This window comes from Cyanistes caeruleus, chromosome 16, assembly GCF_971803275.1.
Source record: "Cyanistes caeruleus chromosome 16, bCyaCae1.hap1.1, whole genome shotgun sequence".
NCBI lineage: Eukaryota > Metazoa > Chordata > Aves > Passeriformes > Paridae > Cyanistes > Cyanistes caeruleus.
The window spans coordinates 16,195,249-16,202,704 of NC_141716.1; the positions used below are offsets into that span (position 1 = coordinate 16,195,249).

General features: G+C 57.0%; 1 protein-coding gene across 6 annotated transcripts in view; it reads left to right on the forward strand.

Moving 5' to 3' along the window:
- DLGAP4 (DLG associated protein 4) overlaps window positions 1-7,456 on the forward strand; it is a 135,038-nt gene that overhangs the window by 63,592 nt on the left and 63,990 nt on the right. For all 6 annotated transcript variants that reach the window (XM_086853525.1, XM_023940017.2, XM_023940020.2 and 3 more), the window contains one exon: window positions 2,570-2,657. The gene's annotated coding sequence lies outside the window, so the exon portion shown is untranslated. Of the gene's footprint in view, window positions 1-2,569; window positions 2,658-7,456 lie in introns of those variants that run through there.

A 7,456-nucleotide genomic window follows, 5' to 3' on the forward strand; every position in this document is an offset into this window, starting at 1 on the left:
CAGTGGGGGTGTCTGGCTGGGCTCTAACATCAGGGGGCTGTGCTGCTGACACAATTGTTCATTTGCATTTCCTTGGGCGCTGATGCTGATATTAATTAAAAGCAATTATGGTGCCATTTTCTTTCTGCAAGAACAGCATGCAAAGGGAAAAACAGCGTTCCACACCAAAATGCTTCTTCCTCCACAGCTTCAATGACCTTGTTTGGTTGGAGGAGCCTGCTGGGTGAGGGGAGGCCTGGCACCCAGGCACTGTTTCTCCCACCCATTGGATGTGGCAGGGGATGCCAGGACTGGGCTGTTCCCGGGGCCTGAGGCACCCTGAGAGCGCTGGTGACACGCACAGAGGTGACAGGTGACACCAGCACTGGGCAGGGCTTCCATCCCAACAGCTCCTGCTGCTGCTACAGGGTGCTGGCTGCTTGTGGTGCTACCTGTGCAGCAGGAGGGGCTGGGGACATTCCTAGAAGATGCTGGTGGCTTCCACGGTGGCCATCAGTGGTTCCAGCGGTGCTGCCCTCCATCCCAGCACTGGTGGCATTAGAGCAGGACAGCAGTGGGTGACAGAGCCAGATGGGTGCTGACACTGGAGGCAGCATTGGCTGTGGATCCTGGCTGTGCTGGTGGCTCTGCTGTCTGGATCAAACCTAACACAGCTCCCAGTGCTGGAATTCCCTTTCCCACGGAGAGGGCTAGGTAGTGCCAGTGCAGTGACTGTGCAGGGCAGTCATTGGCACCTGGCCCTGCCACAGCTCATGCTGGCACATCCCAGTGCAGTGACCTGCCACCTCAGGGACACCCCTGAGCCCAGGAATGTCTGGGTTTGGGTGGGGAGGTGTCCCTTGGGCCACAACAGAGGCCTCCCGGGTTGGGTGAAGCCACATGAGCTTCACCTCTGTCAGAGCCTCAGGATCTGACTTCACAGCCCAGCACCAGCAGGAAACTCCAGAAAGGGATGTTCTGGTGTAGAAGACAAGTGAGCTGTGGGGACAGATGTGAATGCCTTGCCTGGCTGTCCCAGGACATGTCCCTTTGCTTTAGCAATTCCCTCTGCAGTGCTATGGAGCTAGTGGGAAGGTGGTGAGGGTTTGTAGCCAGTTTAGGAGTCCAGTCTGCTGATCTTCCCAAGCTTTCCATCCCTTTGTCTGTTGGGATACTCCCCATGAGGGTCTTGGAGTGAACAGAGTCCTCTTATTCTCTGCCTGCACTGTGCCTCTCCATCTCTCCAGTTTCTGGTTCCCTGGGACCATTCTAGGAGGGCAGCAGGACATGTCTGAGGGGAGCACAGTGCCTCTGCCACACCCCACCAGGCACCCAGCATGTGTGCAACCCCCAGGCAGGAAAAGCCCCTCTGGCTGGGTGGTGGCAGGTGGCACAGTGGGGTCTCAGGGCCTCTGCAGTGCCCACCTCTCCATCCTGGGGACAAAGAGGTGCTGCCTCATCTCTGGGCACCAGTTTGGTCATCTTCTGCATCACCAGGGTGGGAGTCAAGCCCAGCACCTGGATCTGGCTTTCCTAGAAAAATTGCCAAGGTTTCTGTCCTTGTCCCAGCCTCCCATCTGAGCAGGGAAACTGGGCTCCATCTATTTTCACCCCTCTCTGAGCTCTCATAGACCTTCACAAATCCAGATGGCCTCCTCCATTCAGCTAGGAATGGAAAATCCATCCTAGGAAGGCTGACTCCTCTTGGTTCCCATACCATTCCCATTCCTTGCTTCCCTGCAGCAGGAGTTTCCCAGTTTACCCCAGCAGCTCCCAGTGCAGGACAGGCTGTGTGCACACACACCAGCCTGGGACGTTCACCAATGCAAACCCCAGCACCACGGATTAGATAACTCAGGCTGTGTTCTCTGTGGGGTCAGGGGGATTTGGGGCTTTTTCCCCATATTTATTTACCTGGTTTTTCACAGAGGGAGCGTTTTTCCCGTGGTTTGCAGCGTGGTTGGGTGGCAGGGAAGGAGGAAGCCCCAGGCTTTAGCTGCAGCACAGTAGCACCTAGTGACCAGATGGGAGAGGTGTGGTGGGAGCTGCCATGAGCAGCACTGGAGGTGAGTCAGAGCAGGTTCTGGCAGGTGCAGTGCTGGGACACAGCAAGGGGAACACCAGAGCTGCCATCTGCCACCCCAGGAAGGGTTTTGACCCCAGGATTGTCCTTCCTGCCTCCCTGGGCTGGGCTCAGAGGGGACCAGCAGCTCCTGGCATGGCCACAGACTGCAGGGGGATGATAAAGAAGCACGGGAAGGAAAGACCAAGAGCACTTTCCCACAAAGGGGCTCTGCCAAGCCCTGAGCCCCCAGCAAGGAACATTTTGGATGTTCTCCTCCCCACCTGGCTGATCTCCAGCTCATCCTCTCAGTCCATGTGACACCCAGGGGTTACGGGACCCGCTCCCACACCTTCCCCTGTCCTGTGGGCAGCACCTCACTCTCTTCACCTGCCCTTTGCTGGACACAGCCTGGGTATCAGCAGAGCTGGCAAGTGTTTGTAGCAAGGGTTGTGGTTGGGGGTGTTTGTCAGGAAGACGCCTCTCTGATCCCTGTGAGGACATGTCCCCTTTTCTCTCTCCCCACAGGTCTTCATGAGGGACAGCCCTGGAGCCCAGAGGGACACACGGTGCACGGGATGCTGAGTCTGGCCTAGAGCCCAGCAAGCTGTGACAGGTACGGGATGGCCCAGGGGTGGCTTTGGGACTCCCACAGGGGCCGGGGGGGACAGACCCAGCTCGGTGCTCGTGGGCAAGGGGCAGTGCAGCTCCTGCAGGAGCAGGCTGGGGAGGGGAGGCTGGCAGGGTGATTCAATGCCAACCCTCCCTCCGTCTCCTGGCGAATCCTGCAACACGCCCCTCGCAAAATAAAGTTATGAAATCTCATGCCCATTGCTATAGTAACATCACGCCTCCGCCTGACCCACTTTGAGACAAAGGAAGTGTTCCCGAGCTCCGAGCACGCGGGAGCTGCGCACGGGCCCAGCCTGGGCTCCAAAGGGATGCCTCAGGGAGCTGCTGCCTTTTCCCACCTGCTCCTCTTCTCCCCGGGACCCTCAGGCAACAGGAGCTGCTTTGTTTGAGGCACTGAGCAAACCCAGTGCCAAGAGCATCTCCACCCTGAATCCTGAATGCAGGCAGGGCCCAGCCTGGCTTCATGTGGACATTCAGGCAATGGGAACATTGTCCCTGGAGCAAAGAAACGTCCTTGCTCAGCTGGTGGTGCAGCAGTGATAGCCACAGCCATCCAGAGACAGAATATTGAAATGTGCTGAGCTGGAAGGGACCCGCAGGGATCATTGAGTGCAACCCCTGGCCCTGCCCAGACACCCCAACCTCCCACCCTGGGCATCCCTGGCAGCGCTGGCCGAGCTCTCCTGGAGCTCTGGCAGCCTCGGGGCCGTGCCCATTCCCTGGGGAGCCTGGGCAGTGCCAGCACCTCTGGATGAGGAACCTTTCCCTGAGATCCAGTCTGAGCCTGCCCTGGTCCAGCTCCAGCCCTTCCCTGTCCTGTCACACAGAGCAGAGCTCAGCACCTTCCCCTAGTGAAGACTCCAATGAAGTTTGACCTCAGCCTCCTCCTCTCCAGGCTGAAATTCCTCCTCCTCCTCAGCGTGGTCTCTGGGCTCTGGGAGGGGCACTGATGGTCCTGGGGCTGCTGATGGCTCTGGCAGCACAAAGAGGCAGGAGGACTCAGGGTTTGGGCAGGGTGGCAGCACAGGAGGCCAAGAAGAGCCTCTGCTGCTGTCTGGGTGACGAGTTCTCAGTGCCAGGGTGGACAGCTCCAAACCTGGGAGTCAGGACAGGGGCAGGTGAAGGGCAGCCGTGCTCAAGGCATTGCATCGCACGCTCACTCCAGGGGGGCTGTGCAGACAATCCCTCACCCCCTCCAGACCCCTTGAACAGCACTGGCCAGAAGAGGTCAGCTTTGGGCCAGAATGTTCTCATTAGCTGCTTTCCCAGGCAAGCTGGAACATGCCCCATGTGGTCACCAGCAGGTGCCCCAAGTGCTCTGCAAGGCAGCAGAGCCTGCAGGTGGGTTTCAAAGACAACAATCCAGCTCCCTGCCCTGGTCCTTCCACTCCAGCCACCTCATCAGCTGTCCTCCTCTCTTCCTGAAATTTCCCTTTCTTATCTGTCTCATTTGTCTCATTTGACCTACTTAATGCTTTGCATTTCCTGATTCAGAGCAAATCCCATCTCATGGAGAACTTTGAGAAACTTCTATTTAGGGACGGACAAATAGGTTGCAGAATTTCTGGGGTTTTGCTCCCTGGAGAGTTGATGCAGTGACATCTGCATGGAAATAAGTTCTGTCTCTCTCAGGAGTTCATCTCCTCCTCCATCTTAGACAACACCTGAAGTCAAAAATCTTTGTCATATCACAGCCTTTGACTTTTACAGCATTTGGTTTTGCTGGTAGATAAAAAGAAAAAAAAAAACAAAACAGAAAGAGCTCTTTAGAACTCTTAAGATAAATTACTCCTTGTCATTTTGGGATGGTGCCAGTCAGATCCTATCCCTCTCATCACCCCAGTGGGCACCAGTGGTCAGAGACACCCCTTGGCCTGAAGAACAAGCAGAGACCACTGGTGTCCAGGAGCTGTGTGCAGATCACACATTCCAAGGGCACCACCTTTTGCTCCCACTTGAGGAGGGATGTAGGGAAATCCTTCCCCAGGGATGCAGCTGGGGGATCAGAGTGCCGAGCTCAGGCTGGCACTGGGTGTGTTTCACCTGGCAGGGTGGTGAGGATGGCCTGGGTGAGCCCCTGGGATACCCTTAGGGGATGGGCAGAGCAGCCCTTTAGAGGATTCCCTGTCTCCTAAGGAGCGATCCCAAAAAGGTGACACACTTGGCTTGCTGGAAGTCCCCTCCATCGCTGTGCAGTCAGTGCTCGGTGTTCCTGGTGACACTGTCACGGTGGGTGGCATTAACTCTGCTCAGGACCCCCTGCTTTGCCCCAGGATGGGCAGAGAACTCTTCTGCTCATCCCTGGGGATGGGCTCTGCCCGAAGGCGGAGCTGCCGAGCCAGCAGTGGGAGCACCTCGGGAGCAGGGTGTGTTGTGTAATGAATTGTTCCAAGCAGGAGCTAGCTATTTTTATCGGCCACGATCAGATTGTGAACTCTGAATCATCATTAATGCAGGGCTCTGGCAGCCAGCGCCACATCCAGAGCTCCTGCTAACTCAGGGAACGTTTGGCTCCGAGCGTGTGGGCAGCCCCACGTCACCTGCACCACAGCACACAAATCCTTTCAGCTCCTTGCAGCCCAGAGAGGGGAGGCATTTTCCCCCTGCAGGTTGCAAATCATCTCTGCCGATTCCAGCCCGTTATTATTGTGCTGCTGGTTCCAGATATAAAAGCCACCTCTGTGTCTGCAGCCGGCCTGGATGGCTGGGCTGGGATTTGTGTGGGAGCCTGGGGGATGTGGGGCCCTGGAAGAGCTGATGGGCAGAGGGCAGGACTAGCTGACCCCAAAGGGTGCCCCCAGCCCCATCAGCCCAGGGCTGGCATCTTCCTGGAGGATGTGTGCTCTGAGCAATCCCATTTTACGGGCTGCTGCTCCTCCTGACGTGCTGCCAGCTTCTCCTGAGCATCACCCAAGTGGCTCCTGGCCCTTTCCAGTCAGCCCTGCTTCAGTCATACATGGAATCAGGGAAGCAGAGAATTCTGGAATGGTTCGGGTTGGAAGGGACCTTGAAGCCCATCCAGTTCCATCCCCTGCCATGGCAGGGACACCTCCCACCATCCCAGGCTGCTCCAAGCCCCATCCAGCCTGGCCTTTGGCACTGCCAGGGATGGGGCAGCCCCAGCTGCTCTGGGCACCCTGTGCCAGGGCCTCAGCACCACTTGGAGAGCTCTTCAAGTGCTCTTTTCTGGGTCAAGGCATTGCTCAGCTGTGGCAGCCATGGGTGGCCAGGGAGGGGACAGGGAGTCCTTGCATGGCACATGTGTGCCAAGGGCAGGGCAAAGGGCTGGGGGGAGGCAGCACAGAGCTGCCCATGGAGGGTGAAATGAGCCCCCAGCCCAGCACTCCCTGGTTCTGCATGAGCCCTGTAACACCCAGAGCACCCCAGCCACAGGTGCACACCCCCACAGCCCAAACACCTGGGCATCCACCACATGTCACACACAGCACCGTGTCATGCACACCCCCACAGCCACATGGAGCTGTGTGTGCCCCCATGGAATCAGTGAGGCTGGAAAAGCCTTCCTGGAGTCCAACCATTGACCCGGCACTACCACATTCACCACTAAACCATGTCCCCAAGTGCCACAGCCACACGCCTGTAGAACACTTCTGGCTAAAGTCCCAAGGTGCACGTGCAAGGAGCAGAAATCTGGGTGAGTGTGGGGTGCTCTCAGAGCTCCCTGGGATTGCCAGGCTTGGTGAGAAGGGCTGAGCCTTGCCCAGGGCCTCTGCCACAGATTGGGCTGGCAAATGCCAGCCAGCTGCAAAGAGAGATCCTGGAACAGACGGGAGCAGAGAGCAGTGGGGTGAGGCTGAGAGGCTCCTCCTGCTGCCCCCTCCTTGCTGAGAGAGGGTAGGGAGTCTGCCCTGTTCTCTGCCTTCTCTCTGCCCTCAGGATAAGCTGGTCTAAGATGGATTTGTAGCATTTAAGACAATAGAAATAGGGCAGCATCTCCTGAAATCCATGTCCACCCCAGAAGTTAAAGAGGAGGGGGCATCATGGGTTTGCCCAATTCCCCTGTGGTGCAGAGCCCCAGAACAGAAGCTGATCACAGCCAGTGGTCCCTGACATGGCTGGAGACCATGGCTGGAAGTGTCCAAGGCCAGGTTGGTTGGGGCTTGGAGCAACCTTCCAGCTCTAGTGGAAAGTGTCCCTGCCCATGGCAGGGGGTGGAACTGGGTAGGCTTTAAGGAGGTTGCAGGATAGGCTGGAGGTTGGGCCCTCCATCCCAAACCACTCAGGAATTTTGTTCTGTGACTGCAACCCCTGCCTGGTGTCTGGAGCTTCTGGAGGTGCTGCTGGAGGTGGGCTGGGTGCAGCCCATCCAAACCCACAGGCTGTGAACCAAGCCCAAGAAGCTGCCTCTGGCTGGGATCAGGTACACACAAAAGTGCCATAAATCAGCTCAGCTCAGGTCAGTTCATCCCCTCTGAGTATCAGCAGAGCCACTGGAAACAGCAAGGGCAGTCTTGAGAAAACAGGCTGAGGGGAACAGAGGTAATGGGGTGAAACCAGTCCCTTTCCATGGGTTCAGGGGTCCCGTCCTGGCCCTGGCAGCCCTTGCTGTGACCTTCTGCAATGACCCTGGGCTGACCTCTTCCAGGAAGGAAGGAAGGAAGGAAGGAAGAAAGGAAGGAAGGAAGAAAGGAAGAAAGGAAGAAAGGAAGAAAGGAAGAAAGGAAGAAAGGAAGAAAGGAAGAAAGGAAGAAAGGAAGAAAGGAAGAAAGGAAGAAAGGAAGAAAGGAAGAAAGGAAGAAAGGAAGAAAGGAAGAAAGGAAG